The sequence below is a fragment of the Saimiri boliviensis genome, chromosome 12 (assembly GCF_048565385.1).
Source record: "Saimiri boliviensis isolate mSaiBol1 chromosome 12, mSaiBol1.pri, whole genome shotgun sequence".
NCBI classification, from domain to species: domain Eukaryota; kingdom Metazoa; phylum Chordata; class Mammalia; order Primates; family Cebidae; genus Saimiri; species Saimiri boliviensis.
Window position 1 is genome coordinate 106,374,044 of NC_133460.1, and position 19,672 is coordinate 106,393,715.

Genomic DNA, 19,672 nt, shown 5'->3' on the forward strand with positions numbered 1-19,672 from the left:
TGCAATGCCTCGTCTACTATAATCCTTGGCCCAGGGACAAGGAAATGAATGGGAGTTCTGCTTTTCTGCTGGTGAGATAGCACAAGCAGAGGTTGGGAGCAGGAACATCCCCAGGTGTTTGGGGAAACACCCTTGGTTTGCCTTGGACATAATAGGTGCTCAACAAAAATGTGTTGGAGAAAGAAATACAATTACTCTTCTCAAATATTCTGCCCCTCATATTTTTATAAAGATTGACATAAATCCACCATATGACCCAGCAATCACACTTTTAGCTATTTACCTATGAAAGATGAAAATATATGTCTACCTAAAAACTCATATGCATGTATTCTTCATAATTGCCCCAAATTTGAAACAACCCAGGTGTCTAACCACTGGTGAAAGGATCAACATTGTGGTACGTCTATGCTAAGGATTATTACTAACCCATAAAAAAGGAAAAAAGCTACTGATTCCTGCAACTAAATTGATGAATCTCAAATGCATTAGGCTTTTGAGAAGGCTGGACTCAAAGGACTTCATTCTACTTGATTCCACCTAGAAGAGGTTCTGGAAAAGGCAAAACAATAAGAAATGGAAAACAGATCAGTGGGTGCCAGGGGCTGGGATTTGTATTGACTACAAATGGGTATGAGAGATCTTTGTGGGGGTGATGGAAATGTTTTGTAAAATTTGTGGAACTATATACCTAAAAAGAGTGAATTTTACTATTTTTTGATATGTAGGTTATACCTCACTTTAAAAAAAAAAAAAAAAGAAAGAAAGAAAGAAAGAAGCAGCAGCTTATCCAAGGGCTAGAGTAGATTTCTGGTAAAATCTAAAATAAAAACGTCAACCTCCAGACCTTTTGCTGATGCAGTCTTGGGCTCCGAGAGCATCCCTGATGCCTCTTGGCACCAGCAGGCACAAATGGTACCCATTTGCTCTGTGTCCTTCATTCCTGAGGTCAGCTGGACTCACAGCTCTCAACCTGTCATAGAGGGCACACTCTCCGCTTTAGCCCTGGAGCCTGCTGTATGTGGGTTGCTTCTGACGTTCATTAATTTACGCATCTGAGCATGCAGCAGCATGAACTCGGGGTTACTCTGGGCCAATCACTGTGCTAGGGACAGGACACAGAGGTCGGGAAGATAGGTACCGTCCTGCCCTTGAGGAGCATCCAGTGCTGGAGAAGACAGACGTGGTGCGATCAGTTACTGGGGGAGAAGTATAGCACCCTGGGTGGGTGCGACCCACAACTCACTTGGTCTGCGTAGCTGAGGATGGCTTCCCAGGGAAGCAACTGAGAGCTTAAGCTGACTGTGTTTATGCATGGGCTGGACTGGGGGCGCTGAAGATGCTGGGGAGAGAATAGATATTGCTGAGGAGGAACAGCACGTGCATGGACCCTGAGGGAAGAGAAGGCAGAGCACGGGAGCCCAGTTGAAAGGAGAGCAAGGTGGCCCAGTGGGCAGGGCCAGGTGGCTGCCACGCAGTGAGTGGCAGGAAGGACTGAGGCCTTTATCTTTTGTTTCCTTTGATAGAATTTTTTTATTAATAGAGTTTTAAAAAGAATAGTTTAGATTTACAGAAAGATAGAGAAGACAGTGTCGAAAGTTCCCATTTTTCTGAGCACACAGTTTCTGTTATTAACATTTTAATGATAGTAAGGTAATTTGGTACAATTAATAAACCATTATTGGTTGGGTGTGGTGACTCAGGCCTGTAATCCCAGAACTTTGGGAGGCCAAGATGGGCAGATCACATGAGGTCAGGAGTTCAAGACCAGCCTGGCCAACATGGTGAAACCCTGTCTCCATGAAAAATACAAAAACATTAGCCAGATGTGATGGCAGGCGCCTGTAATCTTAGCTGCTTGGGAGACTGAGGCACAAGAATCGCTTGAACCTGGGAGGTAGAGGTTGCGGTGTGCCGAGATTGCACCATTGCACTCCAACCTGGGTAACAGAGCAAGGCTCCATCTAAAAAAAAAAAAAAAAAAAATTGTTATTGATAAATTGATATATCTTTATTATAATGACTAAAGTCTATAGTTGCTATGGTTTGAGTATTTGTCGCCTCCAAAACTCATGTTGAAACTTAGCCCCCACCATGGCAGTATTGAGAGGTGAGGCCTTTAAGAGGTGATTGGGTCATGAAGCTCTGCACTCATGAATGGGTTAATCCATTCATGGATTAATGGATTGCTGGGTTATTATGGGAGTGGGACCGGTGGCTTTATAGGAAAAGGAAGAAAGACCTGAGCTAGTGCGCCCAGCCCCCTCATTATAGGATGCCCTGCAGCACCTCCAGACTCGGCAGAGTCCCCACCAGCAAGAAGGCCCTCACCAGATGCAGCCCCTTGACCTTTGACTTCTCAGACTCCGTAACTGTAAGAAATCAACTGCTTTTCTTAATAAGTCATCCACTTTCAGGTATTCTGTTATAAGCAATAGAAAATTGACTAAGACAATAGTTGATAATAGTTTCCTTCGTTTTTCCTAATGTCGTTTTTCTGTTCCTGGATCCCATCCAGGACACCACATTTCCATTTTGTTTCCGTAGCTGCCTCTTGGTTGTGGCAGTTTCTTCTTAGACTTGCCTTTTTTTTTTTTTTTTTGGGAGACGGAGTTTCGCTCTTGTTACCCAGGCTGGAGTGCAATGGCACGATCTCGGCTCACCGCAACCTCCGCCTCCTGGGCTCAGGCAATTCTCCTGCCTCAGCCTCCTGAGTAGCTGGGATTACAGGCACGTGCCACCATGCCCAGCTAGTTTTTGTATTTTTAGTAGAGACGGGGTTTCACCATGTTGACCAGGATGGTCTCGATCTCTTGACCTCGTGATCCACCCGCCTCGGCCTCCCAAAGTGCTGGGATTACAGGCTTGAGCCACCGCGCCCGGCCCAACTTGCCTTGTTTTTGGTGACCTTGACAGTTGGAGGAGTTCTGGTCAGGTATTTTGTAGGATGTTCCACTGTTGGAATTTGCCTGTTGCTCTTCTCATGATTGAACTGGGCCTGTGGGTTTGGGGAGGAAGAACAGAGATCAAGTGCCATTTTCATCACGTCCTGTCGAGGGTACATACTATTAACATGACATACACTGCTGACATTGACCTCAGTTGCTTGGCTGAGGTCATGTTTGTTGGTGTCTCCACTGTACAGTTACTTTTTTTTTTTTTTTTTTGAGACGGAGTTTCGCTCTTGTTACCCAGGCTGGAGTGCAATGGCGCGATCTCGGCTCACCGCAACCTCCGCCTCCTGGGTTCAGGCCATTCTCCTGCCTCAGCCTCCTGAGTAGCTGGGATTACAGGCATGCGCCACCATGCCCAGCTACTTTTTTGTATTTCTAGTAGAGACGGGGTTTCACTATGTTGACCAGGATGGACTCGATCTCTTGACCTCATGATCCACCCGCCTCGGCCTCCCAAAGTGCTGGGATTACAGGCTTGAGCCACCGTGCTCGGCTACTTTTTTTTTTTGGGGACAGAGTTTCCCTCTGTTGCCCAGGCTAGAGTCCAGTGGTGCGATCTCCACTTACTGCAACCTTTGCCCCCGAGGCTCAAGCAATTCTCCTGCTTCAGCCTCCTGAGTAGCTGGAGGTATGTTTTTTTGGTATGTAAGTTATACCTCATTTTTTTTTTTTTTTTGCAGGTTCAAAAACAGTTTTATTTCATTATTATCCAAATACCTTTGAAAAGATATTGTCCAAGTGTCATCGCATGAAAAACAGGCTCTGGCAGCCCCTGCTGGCCCTGGCCTGAGAAATGTACATATTTACACGGGCCCCAAGAAAGGAGGCCCCGGGACCGCACAGCCGGCGGCGGGAGGCAGGCACGGCGCCGTCGCTGATTGGCACAGTGGCAGGCAAGAGACAAGCTGTGGTGAAGGCACTCGGTGGTGCGTACGATCTACACAGGCCCCTGTGCCCGAGCCTGGGCCCAGCCAGACCAGGGTACATGGGCAGAGACCAGAGGGAACGTAGATCCCAGCACATGTGTGCCCAGGGGAGGCGCCGGGGGTCACTTGAAGCCCGCGGCAGGGACCTCAGCTGCCCCCTCCAAGTATTGCTATGGGGAGTGGTCAGGGCTGCCTCCTTGTGGGCAGGACTGAAGCCTGTAGAGCAGGTGGAGGAGGAGTATGTAAGTTATACCTCATTTTTTTTTTTTTTTTTAAAGAAGCTTATCCAAGGGCTAGAGTAGATTTCTGATGAAATCTAAAATAAAAACGTCAACCTCCAGACCTTTGCTGATGCAGTCTTGGGCTCCGGGAGCATCCCTGATGCCTCCTGGCACCAGCAGGCACAAATGGTACCCATTTGCTCTGTGACCTTTATTCTGAGGTCAGCTGGGCTCACAGCTCTCAACCTGTCATAGAGGGCACACTCTCACCTTTAGCCCTGGAGCCTGCTGTATGTGGGTTGCTTCTGACGTTCATTAATTTACACATCTGAGCATGCAGCAGCATGAGCTCGGGGTTACTCTGGGCCAATCACTGTGCTAGGGACAGGACACAGAGGTCGGGAAGATAGGTACCGTCCTGCCCAGGCTCCTGCCACCACACCCAGCTAATTTTTGTATTTGTAGTGGAGTCAGGGTTTCACCAAGCTCCCAACCTCAAGTGATCCTCCCGCCTCGGCCTCCCACAGTGCTGGGATTACAGGCGTGAGCCACCACACCTGGCCAGGTTCCTTTTTTTTTTTTTTTTTTTTTTTTAAACCCCTTTCAGTACTACAGTCTGTGGAAGAAAGTTACTATGTGCATACTTAAGGGGTGGAGAGTTACCCTCCTCCTCTGCTAGGGCAGAGCCTCTACAGAAATGATTAGAGTTTTTCTGCTCTGGAGATTTGTCTCTTCCATTTATTATTCAATCATGTATTTATCTCTGCATGGACTCCTGGATATTTGTTTCATTGTGTGGGTCATAATCCAATACTACATTGTTTCATTGCTCTGATTGTAGCAGCTTTGGTCATGGGCTCCTTGGGCTTTCTTTTAAGAGCGTCCAGAAGCCCCAAGGCCGTAAGTGATATGATGGGATTTGCGTTGTTAAAGATCTGGCTGGCTGCCTGCCCAGGCAGGAGTGGTTTTAGGATTGAGGCCCCATTTCCTGGAGCTCCGGGACAGCTGTGGTTCTATCATTGTCTTCAGTCTACTTTCCACCTCAACTCTCTCCACAGCTGCTTTCAGCCATGGGGCCGTGGCCTGGATCCAGGGATCCAATAAACTGTGTTTCTTCCCTTCGGATGAGTTCCTGGAGGTTTTGAAAGCAAGTTTCCACAAATGGAAGGTTGAACATTTCACTGAAATGGAAGTCATTATTCACCCAGCCTGGGCCAGAATTTTATTATTATTATTTTTTGAGACGGAGTTTCACTCTTGTAGCCCAGGCTGGAGTGCAATGGCACAATCTCATCTCACTGCAACTTCTGCCTCCCAGGTTTAAGTGATTCTTCTGCCTCAGCCTCCCGAGTAGCTGGGGATTACAGGCACCCGCCACCATACCTGGCTAGCTTTTGTATTTTTAGTGGAAATGGGATTTCACCATATTGGTCAGGCTGGTCTCGAACTCCTGACCTCAGATGATCCAACTGCCTTGGCCTCCCAAAGTGCTGGGACTACAGGTGTGAGCCACCGTGCCCAGCCCTGAGCCAGAATTTGAGGTCTTGGTTGGACTCATGATTTGGAAGTGCATCCTCCCTGGGTTCCCACCTCCAGCCAGGCGTCTTCCGCTGGAGCCAGCACGCCTTTTAAGCGCAGGCAGCTGCGGTGCCGGCCACATCTGTGGCTTTGCCTTCTCTCTTTGGGCTTGGAGGGGAGCAGTGAGGCTGTGAGACCTGGTGCAGTGACAAAGACAGCCCAGGGCACTTGTTACAGAATCGACAGATGCTCTGTTCTTGCAAACATGCTGGGTGACTTCCTGCTACCTCTTCCTGCCTCTCACGGCTGCTTCGGAAATGATGACACAATCCCACATTTCCAGTGCAAATAGCTTTTCTCCAGGAGTCCTCACACTCCCCTCCCCCACGCTCACTGGTAGTCATTAGGCCACAGGCCCTGGGGAGAACAGATGTGACTTCGAGAGGGAGAAAAGACGATCTGGGAAGGAGAGAGAGCTTCGAGTCTCTGCCTCCTACTCTGCCTGGAGGGAGACCATCGCTGCCTGGCCACGCTTCTGCCGGGGCCTCCCTTTCTCCTCCGGCATAGCCTCCTGAGCCTTGTGGGGTCAGCAGGTCACCATGACATTTCCTGAGCTGTCAGCTCTTTGGAGAGTTGCTTGAGGCTGAGGCCAGGCAAGGGGTCTGATAATAAAAATTTCCAGGAATAGAAGCTGAGAACCCTCACCTCACCAAGGCCACCGCAGCTGACCTCTGGGGGCTTGTGGCAAAGAGCCTGGAGTGTGGGACATGAGCTGAGAGGGGTGTGAGCCGCGCAGATGGCATCTCTCTTCAGGGCTGGCCTCTCACTCCCTGCTGCAGACAGCTGGCCCCTAAGAATTGGTGACTCGGAAAGCTGGCCGAGGGCTGTCTGGTTGGCCCTGGGAGAAGCGGGACGGGAGAAGCAGCTGAGCTTCTTGAGGGAGGAAGCCGAAGCCCTGGTGCTGGGGCAGGACGCCCAGGAGACAGCACCTTGAGAAATGCTGGCCCGAGCCATGGCCGTGGGGGCTGTGGCCGTGGCTCTTCAGGCTTTCGGGTGAGACGCCTCCACGCTCCTGGCCCACTCGCCTCGGGCAGCCTGCCCCAAATTGCCCCCTTCCCTCTGTCAACACTTCCCCAAGACCTGAGAGCTTTTCCTGCTCCGGAGGGAAGGGCAGAAACCCCCCATTCCCTCCGCCAAGTTAGAGAAGTGCCTCCCTTGGCAAACACCGTGTATCTTCGCACCGGGGCCGGTTCGCCAGCCCGCTCCGCACGCAGCACTTGGCCTCGCAGGTGGGGTCCGGATGAGCCTCTCTGTGTCACTGGGGCAAAGGGCTGGGTTGTCGGGCTGAGGGTCTCTGCGGTCTCATGGCATCGTGGCTTGGTGACAGAGGCCACGTTTCCATTGTTCTCTTGCCTCTAAGGCCCACTGGGTCCAGGGCAGACTGAGCATAACTCCACCGAGCCACGTTGCCAGCCAGTGAGACACGCGGAGGCATCGATGGGCCCCCTGGGTCCTGCTCAGTCTCCCGAATGTGAGCTGCAATGGGGCAGGTGCTGGGCCACCCTGGCTTCAGCCCGAAGAGCAAGAGCAGAGGTCATCAGTTAGAAGGTGGCCCCTCAGTCCCGTGGGCCCAGCTCGGCAGCTGGGAGGGGAGGGGAAGGAGAGGCGGAGGCAGCAGGGCTCCTCGGCCCTCCTCTGGGGGCACAGCTGGGAGAAGCTGCAAGGCTTCAGCTTGTGACGCCATCTGGGCTGCAGTCCCACGGCCCCTAGAGCAGCCTGGAAGGGATCCCACCCTGATGCGGGTCTCCGGGAGGAGCAGATGGGGCCCAGGGAAGGGCAGGAGTCTGTGGGGGCGTGGCCAGATGTGCTCAGTACTGCAGTGCTGCGTGGAAGGCTCCAGGGCGGTGCGGGGGCCCTGCTTGCCCCACATAGGGGCAGCTGAGGCTAGGAGCCCACCTCTTTCCCCCAGCACGGCGGCCCAGGGACAGCCCTCAGCTGCCACTGGATGGTTTTAGGTGCTTCCACTCCAGGAGGCCGCTTTCCTGCCAAGCCAAGTGCGTGCTCTCCAGCCCTCAGACCCAGTGGACATGCACAAAGAGGGGTGGCTGGGAGACGGCTGTTTACAGGCTGCCCCAAAAGGAGGTGGAGAAACAGACCCCCAAACCAAGGGAGGCAGGGCTCTGGGAGGCAGGTGGGATGGGATGTGGCACCAGCATGTGCGGCTCGGGACCCCTCCATGCCTGAGTGCCTGCCCATGTTGATGAGTCAGTTTAATACTTCACTGGCAGGACACGCTGAGCGCTGGAGTCTAGGTGGAGTCATGCAGCCTTCCTGGGTCCTCTCTTCTGCTTTGTTTGCATTTTTTTGATCCTGCCAGCCTGCCAGCCTCTCAGCAGATACATCCTGGTTGATTCTGTGCCACGGACTATTCATAACGTGGCACAGGGGAAGGAGCATGAAGTTGGAAAGACATGCCCCTTGGCCTGTTCACCAGTTGTGTGATGTGGGGTAAGTTACCTGACTACTCTGAGCCTTGGTTTACGCCTCTTTAGGTTGAGGTTAGTAGTACCCACCTCTTGGGGGTTATTGTGAGTAGTAAATGTATATGAAGAACGTATCTCAGTGTTTGACAAGAGGCACTGAATTAACAGTAACACCGCCCCCCGCCCCCCATCTCCAGCTTCTAGCAGTGATGGGGAAAAGGAGGCAGACAGAGACAGCTGCTCTGGAAACAGAACAATACAGCGTGATAAACTGAACATAATACAACACGGTAAACTCTCCAACTGAGCTGAGAACAAAAGACTCAAGACGAGAGCACCTGACTCTGCCTGGAGAAGCGGGGAAGGCTTCCCAGAGGAGGCAGCATCGCCAATGAGTTTTGCAGCATGACTAGGTGTTTGCTGAGGGTAAAGAAGGGCAAAAGTGCTTCAGCGAGGAGGAACTGAATGTGCCAAAGCTTGGGGCTGTGGCGAGGCCTGGCAGGTTCAGGCAGTGGGTCAGTGGGGAGCAACTGGAGGTAGGTGTGGCGGTCGGGTGGTGGTCCTCAGCCGCTTTGGAGGGGCTGCAGCCGGACCGCGGAATTTGCTGGTGCCCAAGAAGTGTGAAGAAACGTGTCTTTTCTGTTTTTTTTTTTTTTTTTTTTTTTTTTTGAGACGGAGTTTTGCTCTTGTTACCCAGGCTGGAGTGCAATGGCGCGATCTCGGCTCACCGCAACCTCCGCCTCCTGGGTTCAGGCAATTCTCCTGCCTCAGCCTCCTGAGTAGCTGGGATTACAGGCACGCACCACCATGCCCAGCTAATTTTTTGTATTTTTAGTAGAGACGGGGTTTCACCATGTTGACCAGGATGGTCTCGATCTCCTGACCTCGTGATCCACTCGCCTCGGCCTCCCAAAGTGCTGGGATTACAGGCTTGAGCCACCGCGCCCGGCCGTGTCTTTTCTTTTCAAGCAGAGGAGAGTCAGGATGGAATTTAGTTTGGGGAAATGCCTGTGGTAGCGAGGACGAGGGTGGATAGAGGAGAGGCCAGAGGTCCTAGGGCCATGGAGAGGCTGTTACTGTGGTCCCGGTGGGAGCCTGAGCTAAAGCAGTGGCTGTGGGGATGGAGAGGGTCTGGGTCTGTCTTTGTGGCTTGCATTCATTCATTCACTCACCAGCTTTTAATGAGCATCTGCTGTATGCAAGGCTGATGGCAAGTGCTGGGGATACAGTGGTGACCCTGCAACATGGGCCACACTATGAGGGTGACAGGGCAGAGGTGTCTACTCCCAGGCTGGGCTGTGACCCTGGGCAGGGGCTTGCTGGGGCACGTTGCCCAGGGCCTCAGGCTCAGCACCAGCATTTCCTCCCTTTCCTGCTCAAGGCTGGGGCCCAGGGCCAGAGGGTGCAATTCCCCACGTGATTCCACCAACATGGGCACCCTGGAGTATTCTCCTGGGCTAAGAGGCAAAGGATGGTGGGTTTTTGTGGGGATGACTTGCCCACCTTGTGCCCCACCTCGGTGTCCCTGCCCCTGTCTCTGTCTACTCATCTCGCTGAGCATCATAGCCTGGCTATGCAGAAAGAATGACAAGGTCCTGCCTGCCTTTCTTGTGTTTAGATAATGGGGCTAAAAGCCAGCGAACAAAAGCGGAATGATTTCTTAAAGAAGGATGGAAGATCAAGCAACAACAACAAAAAGAAAGAAGCAAATGAAAATGAAAGAATATAGTGGATGCAAATGAAGGATGTAGCTCAGTGTTCGACAAGTCTTCCGGGTCGGAGGACCTGCAGCCTGACCAGAGCAGCTTTGCTCAAACCACGAGGAGAAGCTTAATGTTGTGGCCAGTGCACATGTGCTAACCTAACCCCATATGTGTCCCTGATTGGCACTGAGCTTCCCCTGGTGGGCTGCAGTGATACTCTGTTCCATTCCATTCCATACGTGCGTGTTGACACGGCTGACTTGAATGCATGATTCCCTGGTGCATCGTCTCTGCTTCATTTCCAAGAGGCGGCAGGTTGTCCCGAGGTTGGCGTGTGGTGCCCGCAGTGCCTCTGTCCAGACTGACATAGCGGGGGAAGAGGGCAGGGCCATCCTGTATCCTCACTCTCTGAGACCAGCACGCTGACTGTTGCAACGCTGTTTGGCAGGACTCAGGGTGGGGCCTGGGACCTTGTGGAGAAAAGGGTGGAGAGCAATGTAATAGGCTCTGGCTGGGATTGGGTTTCAGGTTTCCCTGGAGCATCACCGAGTGGCTGTAGTTTTCTTACTTTATTATTGTGACAACACCTGGCCTTTACTGAATACTTTCTACGTATCAGGCACTGAGAGCAGTGCTTCTGATCTATCTTTCTTTCTTTCTCTCTTTTTTTTTTTTTTTTTGAGATGGAGTCTTACTTGCTCTGTTGCCCAGACTGGAGTGCAGTGGTGTGATCTTGGCTCACTGCAGGCTGTGCCTTCCAGGTTGAAGCGATTCTCCTGCCTCAGCCTATCGAGTCGATGGGATCATAGGCATAGGTCACCACGACTGGCTAAGTTTTGTATTTTTAGTAAAGACAGGGTTTCATCATGTTGGCCTGGCTGGTCTTAAACTCCTGACATCAGGTGATCCTCCCGTCTCAGCCTCCCAAAGTGCTGGGATTACAGGCATGAGCCATAGAGCCTGGCCTGATACATATTTCGTCTTGTTTAATGCGCATACCAGTCCCATCAGGCAGATATTTTTATTGTGCCCATTTTATAGATGGGAAGACTGAAGCCCAACAAAGTTGGAACACTGGCTGCGGTCCCAAGCTCTGAGGCCAAAGCTGTGACGGGAACTATTTGGGTTGGGTCATCCCTGTGGACTCCCCCAGGAAGCCTGCCAGCCTCTCACTCCTCTGCCTGATTGAAGAGCTCTGGGCTTGAGGTCCCAGAGAGGCTGTGAGAGAGTGAAACAGCGACACCAAGTCTCCACCCCAGGCCAAAGTGATTTCTTATTTTTCCACAAAACAGCCACAGCAGCAGCTGCAGCTAAACATGCCTTGAGCACTTGCTATAAGCTGGCACTGCAGTGCCTGAGGCTTTTTCATATATTATCTCATTTAAACCTTGCAACCTTCATGTTTGGAAGAAGGACTGTTATTATTTTCATTGCATAGATGAGAAAACAGAAGCACAGAGGATCCAATCACTTTTCAGGGTCAGTTTTAGGATGCCAGTGAGCGCAAAATGTCCGTTGTTACCCGTTCATCTTTTTGACTTAGCTGTCTGAGGAAGTGAGTTTAATGCAAACCTTACTGCTGAGCACCCAACCTGTCTTCCCACCCCTCCACCAATCACGAAAACAAACAAGATCTGCTGCTAGGGAGATTGTTGAGGTCAGGGAGACTGGAGAGCTGGCTCTGGGCTCTGCATGTGGTACCTGGGGTCTCTTTGCAGCCCTGGAACGGCTCATCCCAGGGAGGACCTCCTTGAGTTGCCTTCAGCCCTGGCCTCAGCTGGAAACAGTTTGGGTTTCTGCCTTTCTCCTCTGTCTGCAAGTACAGCTGGGTCTACCCATTTCTCCATTCATATGTCCAAGGGCCTGATGCCCGGCCAGGCTCCCTCCTTGGAGCCAACCTCGCTGCTGCTAGGACTGGAGCATGGGTGTGTGCATGAACTGTGTTTGAGATCACAGGCACAGGTAGGTTCTGAGGCAGGCAGTCACTGCACAGGGGAAATGCTTATGCAAAGTAGCAACCCTTCATGTCTTCCTAGTTTAAAGAGATGCGAAAAATATGTAAATATGCCATGCATTTATTTTTTGCCAAATGATGCCTAAAACCTCTGCAAGCTGTTAAAAAAACCTTGTCATGCCTGTGTCTAGCTCTCTGTCACAATTCCACAAACTCAGCAAAGATGAAGCAGGAATTTGGTTAGTCTGTTGTCAGGGGAAGATTTTCTTCCCATGTACACATCAATTGCTAAAGATTTGAGAATTTAGGAAAAATAAATCTCTTAGCCTCCGACAGGATTATATATTAATTGCAGCTGGCCACAGTTAGGCAGGGTGTAGAGGGAATCACACTGACAGGGCCTCTCGGATGATTATGGAAAGAGGGAAATATTTTTAGGGCTTGGTAACACACATGCAGGCGCACACACACATGCCAGCGCGCACACACACCCACCCATGCTGACACGCTCATTCACTTACTCTGCCCACGGACTTTATGCTATCAATAGATGCTCATGGATGCTATTTCTGGCCCGGCGTTCTGGATTTCTGTTCCTTCACGGAGCCTTGAGTCAGCAGTTCTGAGCCTCAGCGCCTGGTTTTTGCTGCCTGGCTCACAAGTAGGGCAGCCCTGTGCCAGGTTCTGTCTCGACTGCTGCTGACAGGCGTGGGAAGAAACTCACCCCAGGTGCTGTAGATTCACCCCAGGGCAGTCGCAGGTAGCTGCTCTCTCTGCTCAAAATGAGGGAAGGACTGAGAGGCGTGGAGGTTCTGAATTTGCTGTCTGTACTTCCATCTCAGAGGCATCCCCACCACGGGGCCACTGAGGGGAGCCCCTCCCACTGCAGAGGCACAGACCCGCCCTTCTCAATCTGCTTCTCCAGTCTGACCTCAGACTGTTGCTGTTGATTTTGGCATCTGGGAGACCCCATCTCTGTTTACACCCAAATGTTTTCCTTAAAAGGTCTTTTATTCCTAGTACAAAGTAGCCTCTAAAACCAGTGACTTTAAACTGTAGAGGAACTCAGTGGATTAACACATCAACATTCAAACCAAATGCAATATTAAACCTCTTTAAACAAGAACCAAAACATTTTTTGTGGTGCCAACTGAATTTTCTGTTCCTCCTGGAAATAGTTTCCTTAGAAGAAAGATGGCGAGCACTGGTTATGTGTTTGATCCTAGACAGATGCAGCCACCTGGCTTAGGTGAGCGCATTGGCTCTTTTACCAGGTTTAGGATGGAAGGGGCTTTCTAAGTAGGAGCCTGAACTTTGGAGGTTGAGAGTTTATTTGGCCATGTGTCTGCTGTGGACCGCCCTCTTGATTTTTGCCTGTGACCTTAAACCCAGTCTATAAAGGTAGTTACAGGAAGGACATCTGGGTTATCCAAAGGAAATTGTTACCCGAGAAAGGCCATTTAAAATGAGTCCACTTAATAAATCAACGTTTTGGCCGGGTGCAGTGGCACATACCTGTAATCCCAGCACTTTGGGAGGCCGTGGCAGGTGGATCATGAGGTCAAGAGATGGAGACCATCCTGGCCAACATGGTGAAACCCCGTCTCTACTAAAAATACAAAAATTAGCTGGCCGTGGTATTTAACAAAATGTAGACTTTAATGGTAACCATACGTTAAATGCTTAGAATGAACAAAGGATTTGGGCGTATTTTTGCCAGGTTTTCAAAGCTGCATATTCTTCATTTCACACTGGACTTCTGCAGCTTACACAACAGGGTCACTTTTTCATAAACAGTTCTGAGGGCTTCTCCTGGTTCTTTGATCTTCGCGGTCTCTCTTTGAAGCCACCTTCTGTCATGCTGGCTGACTTTCTCTTCTTCAGTTGCTCACAGGTCTGAATATGCCAGCTGTCCTTTCTTACAGCTTTGGGGTGGGTTTTGAGAAATTCTCTGCTGTCACTTTGACTCCATGACATCCTCCTTCTCCTTCCAGGTTTGCAGTTTTGCTTCCTGGTTGTTGGCATTGTATATTTGCCCCTTTAATCAGCAAGAGACTGCCAGAGACTAGACTTGTGAAGATATCATGGGGCATAGTGGCTCACATCTGTAGTCCCAGTACTTTGGGAGGGCGAGGTGGGTGGATCACTTGAGCTCAGGAGTTCGAGACCAGCTTCAGCAACATAGTGAGACCACATCTCTACAAAAACTACAAAAAATTAGCCTGGCATGTGGCACATGCCTGTGGTCCCAGCTACTCGGGAAACTAAGGCAGGAGGATCGCTTGAGCCCAGGAGGCTGAGGCTGCAGTGAGCTGAGACTGCACCATTGCACTCCAGCCTGGGTGACAGAGTGAGACCCTGTCTCAAATAAAATAGACGTGTGAAGACAGGAGGAGCATGTGAGGGAAGATCAAGTCTATAAGTGGTTGCTCTGATGATGACGTCCTAATGTTGCCCTTTGCATTCTCTTATGTAACTTGTTACCATGGAAATTTGAGTGGTGGGGACCCTCAGTGCAGGATGGAGCAACTAGAAATGCATCCCTGGGAACTTTGTCGTTTCTGGATTTTGTTGATTGTAAGGGGAGCTGAGGAGCTCCTGCCATGGGTGCTGACATAGCTCTCTGGAATGGAATATTATATTGGTGGGAGGACATTGCTGAAGGCATCAGCCACCATATACATACAGTCCTCTGATAAAGGGCTTATGGGAGAATGCATGTTGAGAAAGTCACAACAGAAGCTGCTTACCCAGGGGATGGTCTTTTTTTTTTTTTTTTAATTGTTGGATTTTACGAATCAGGTAACTGATCATAGCTGTTGCCCTTTTTGCTTTAGCTATTGGGAAGCTTGGAGCCAGACTCTCAGCCCACCCCAGCAAGGGCTTAGGTCGGGACTTCCAGGCTCACCTTACTCCCTCTGGCTTTTACCCACCTTTTCTTCCTGTATTTTCTTTGTTCTCTTGAATTGTGAGCGTAAATCCTTTTGACATTAGGTAGGGTATATGCTCACAAAAGCTACCTCAGGAGTGTCTCCTACCATTTCCATCTCAAAAGAGCTGAAATACCAAGCCAGCAATGGCACGTTTAAAATAAATAAAGACAGCTGAATTAATTTGGTAAAGTAAGATTTTGAGGATCTTATTCAGTCTTTATGAACATGGTATTTGTGTTACTGATTTTTTTTTTCATATGTGATGAGAATTCTTAATGCTAACAACTCTCGTATAGCCCTGAGATTTTTGGGGACTGGCCTCCCTTCCTCCTTCCCTCCTTCTCCCTGCTTTCCTATAGGATTCAAAGATTACAAATATGTTCTCAATCATTAAACATAAAAGTGAATTTTGACTGGGCGTGAGATTACAGGTGGTTCACACTTGCAATCCCAGCACTTTGGAAGGCTGAGGTGGGTGGATCGCTTGAGGCCAGGAATTCAAGACCAGCCTGGGCAACATGGCGAAACCCATCTCTACTAAAAATACAAAAATTAGCCAGGTGTGGTGGTATGCATCTGTGGTCCTAGCTACTTAGGAGTCTGAGACATGAGAATCGCTTGCACTCGGGAGGCAGAGATGGCAGTGAGCCAGGATCACACCACTGCACTCCAGCCTGGGCGACTGAGCAAGACTCGGTCTCAAAAACAAAACCCCAAAAAACAAAAGTGAGTCTCATCTCTCTTCACTGACTTCTTTTCTAGCACATTCTGGGTTACCTCCCTGGGTCTAATAGCAAAATCCCCAGCTCCTCTGCTTCTGCCATAACTGAATCCACAGGGTTTTTTTCCCCCTGAAGTCACCTGTAGAGCTGCCCTTGCTTGTGAACAACTTTGAACAGTCTCAGGTATAAATATGGTGAAGGTGGTAAGAAAGAGATGCAGTAAACAGATCAGCCCTTTGCAAGGAGAGAACAAGAGAACCTTCTGGAAAAGATGGGGCTTCACCAGAGCTTGTGTTTAAGCCCAAGAAACCACTCAGACACCCAAAGGTGAGCACGTGAGATTTCATGCTGGCACATGAGAGGTTAACAGAATATCTCTACCGCTGGAAATAAACAAACACAACCATCTTCTGCCTTTTCTCTGTTCAGCATAAAACAGAGGGCTTTTGCCAGGACCTTCTCCCCATCCTCTGAGGTCTTGGGCAGCATGATGGGGCTCTGACTATACCTGGGGCACCCTGCATGGCTGGAGAGCAGAGATGCCAGACACAGATACACCTGAGACTCCAACACAGCAAGACAGCACCAAGGAATACATCTGCAGGCAGCCGAAGGAGTGGGAAGAAAGAAGTCTGGGGCTGGCATGGAGCAGACCCCTCTGGGGACGTGGGGGAGCTGGGATGTGACTTTCTGGAGGAATTGAGAGAGATGAAGTTGAGGAGGGGACAGCTTCTCAGCAGTGATGCCACAGTGAGGACCTCACCATGCTCCAATGCCAGATCAAAGGAGGTCCAATTGGGACTTTCTTGCAAAGGCAATGGACAACTTTTGGAACGAGACTGAGTGATGTGAAAGTGTGTCCCCAAAGCCCAGGAAAGAGCGTCCATGGGGGGACTGTGACGCCTGAGTGGCAAAAGCCCAGCACCACACCATTCTCACCTGGGCCCAGGCGCTGTCCCTGCTCACAGGTCCCCTGCTCACATGGATGTGTGGGTGCTGCATTCTGGGCACAACTTCCCAGCTCTTCGAATTTTCGGCAAGGCGGTGAGCGTGCCTAGCTCAGTGCAGAGCTCGGGCGTTCAGGCACTGTTGGGTGCAGAGTTGTGTGACATGGGGGTGGACGTGCGGGGCCTCCGATGGAGGAACAAGGTAACACTCGAGAGAGCCCAGTGCTGGTCTCAAACTCAGCTCCCTGAAGAAAAGTCCCTGGGGTTTTGTTCAGCCTTCCTCCACTCCCCACCATGGTGTTGTGGGTGGTGGTGAAGAGCAGGGCTTGGAGGAGCCCGTTCTCCATCTGTGTTTACATTCCTAGCTCCTCCAGATGGGTTTTTCTGTGATCTGACCTACTTTCCCGAGTGTGTGTGCTGGGGCTAATTAGCAGCTCGGGGTCCATTGGTAGTGTTTGGAGAGTCTCGCTGCTATGGCAACTGGAGACTCCCTGAAGCCAGAGGCAAAGGTGCAGCCACTCACATTTGTTTTCCTTGGGGTGTCAGAGGTGCTTCAAACTACTTGCAGTTTCTGACCATGGCTCAGTCCCTGGAACCTCAGTGGGAGTGAAGAGGCTGTACTACACAGTTTACCTTTTGGCTGTGGGGATTTACCGGGTTTGCTGATCTTTCTGGTAGGTGTCATTAAGTAATGTGAGAATAAGCTGGTTCTCCATTTATAGGCCAGGTACATAATAGGTGGATTAATATATGCTGAATCGCTTTTTAGAAATGATGGATGCATTCCTTGATTTCCCCAGGTTTCTAGGGTGTCTCTGGGGACGTCTGTAGGAAGGTTTGCAGTAGAGCCTGTCTAAACGGGCTTAGCCTGTCTTCTGGGGCCTAGAATATGTGGACTGTGGTCTAAAGGCCCCCCAGGGGCTGTTTGAGTTCAGGGTCTCATTAGGCCCATGCTTAGGAGTGGTGGGGTTCCCTAGGTGGCTTAAATAGGGAACACTGATTTCTTCCAGTTCTGGAGGCTGGAAATCTGAGATCAGGGTGCCAGCATGGGTGGGTTCTTGATGAAGGCTCTCTTCCTGGCTTGCAAATGGCCACCTTCTTGCCTCACACAGCAGAGAAGGAGGGTAGGGGGGAATCTCCTGTCCCTTCTTTTTTTTTTTTTTTTTTTTTTTTGAGACAGAGTTTCGCTCTTGTTACCCAGGCTGGAGTGCAATGGCGTGATCTCGGCTCACCGCAACCTCTGCCTCCCGGGTTCAGGCAATTCTCCTGCCTCAGCCTCCTGAGTAGCTGGGATTACAGGCACGCGCCACCATGCCCAGCTAATTTTTTGTATTTTTAGTAGAGATGGGGTTTCACCATGTTGACCAGGATGGTCTCGATCTTTTGACCTCGTGATCCACCCGCCTCGGCCTCCCAAAGTGCTGGGATTACAGGCTCGAGCCACCACGCCCGGCAATTTTTTTTCTTTTAAAGAAGAATCCTGGTCCTAGGCATTCATAGATGGCATTTAATTTGATTTTTCCAATGCCCTTACAAAATAGATGCTTTTCCTCTTTTGCCAGCTGAGGAAGTAAGGTTCGGTATGATTAAACAGTTGGCTCAGGCCACACAGTTAATGAGGGAGAAGTCAGGATTTGAACTCTGGTCTCATTTCAAAGCCGTATTTTGTTATTGAAGCAGAACCTCTACCTACTAAGGGTAAGGACACTTAGATGGCCTTGTGTTTTTGCATATCATCTGAAAAACATTTTTGTTTCCTTGTTTTCTGAGACAGAGTCTCAGCCCCAGCCCACTCTGTCACCCAGGCTGGAGTGCAGTGGTGTGATCTCGGCTCACTGCAATATCCGCCTCCCAGGTTCAAGCAATTCTCCTGGCTTAGCCTCCCGATTAGCTAAGACTACAGGTGATGCCACCATGCTAGGCTAATTTTTTTGTATTTTTAGCAGAGATAGGGTTTCATAGTGTTAGGATGGACTTGATCCCCTGACCTTGTGATCTGTCTGCCTTGGCCTCCCAAAGTGCTGAGATTACAGGTGTGAGCCACTGCGCCTGGCTGGCAGATGATTTCTGATTGTGGTTCCTCATTTTTCTCCTATGTATTTTCTGAGTACCAGGCTTAGCTGAAGGCCAGTCCCTAGGTGCCCAGGGAAAGGGCCACTTTTCTCAAAACAGTAGGATCCCAGGTTAGAGCTTTCAGATGTTTCAGCTCCACGTGGTAAGCTTCTTTGGGCCCGCACCTGCATATGGAGCCCAAGAGGTCTGTTTTCTGACAGAGAAACAAACTCCCAGGGTGCTGAGAATGGCAACACGATGAACAGGTTGCAGGATCTATGCCTCCAAGTGACACCCAGTGCTGACAGTGAGTGACGGCTTCCTCGGGAGGTGCTTTCCAGAGCACGCCTCGTCACGCCACCCCTGACAGCCACCTTCCCTACAAGATTGACATAATCATTAGCTATTTTCATATAAATGCAAAAGTAAACCTTCTCAATGTTTCCTGGAAATTTCATGTTGTTACATCCCAGAAAGCGATGTTGATCGCCTGGCATTCTGTTTGACACTGATACTGATTAGCAGCAGTGGAAAGGCAGTCCCGGTGAAGCTCTGGAACGACCTGACCTCAAGTGGCAGTCTCAAAAGAGCCCGTCCAAACGCCCATGGCCTCATAATTAGAAAACAGTGCGCTGGAGGCAATTTTAAAATGCTTTGAACAATTTGGTTGTTACTTTCTTTTGCTTTTGGCCACAGTTTAGATACTTTTAGGCTCACCACCCTATGGGTGAAGAAAAGCAGGGAAAATGTGGAAGAGTCTTCCACTTACCCATCAGAGGTTCATTTGAATTCGGTTATGAATCTCGGCTGGGAGCGCAGGAAGCAGGTTTGTTGGATGTAGAGCAAGAGGGGACAGTGGGGTTCCCAGGTGTGTGTCCCTAATCTCCTGCACCTATACAGAGACGAACTCTCTCCAGCAGCCGTCAGTGAGGCGGCTCAGGAGATCGAGCCTTGAGGGTCTCGCAGCAAGCCACGGGCCAGGGACGGGGATTTGCTGCTGATGGGGATGTGCGTTGGGAGCTTGGTGATGGGGTGTCACAGACATTCCTACAGTCCCAGCACGTGTTTAGAATCCCAGAGCTGATGCATGTAACAGAGAACTGCCTTTGCCCTGCGTTAGGGGTCTGCATTGGGCAGCTCAGCTTGCTGGGCCTCTGCTTGTTTAGGGTGAGCCTCTGCACAGGGCTTGGCTTTGTAGAGCTCAGCTGGTGGCCAGAGATGGTGTTGCAGCCTCAGCCCGCTCGCAGGCCTAGTACCTT

The 19,672-nt window shown here is 50.4% G+C and overlaps 1 protein-coding gene across 20 annotated transcripts in view; it reads left to right on the forward strand.

Moving 5' to 3' along the window:
• Positions 1 to 19,672, forward strand: part of TACC2 (transforming acidic coiled-coil containing protein 2) — a 254,931-nt gene that overhangs the window by 145,201 nt on the left and 90,058 nt on the right. The window lies entirely within an intron of this gene.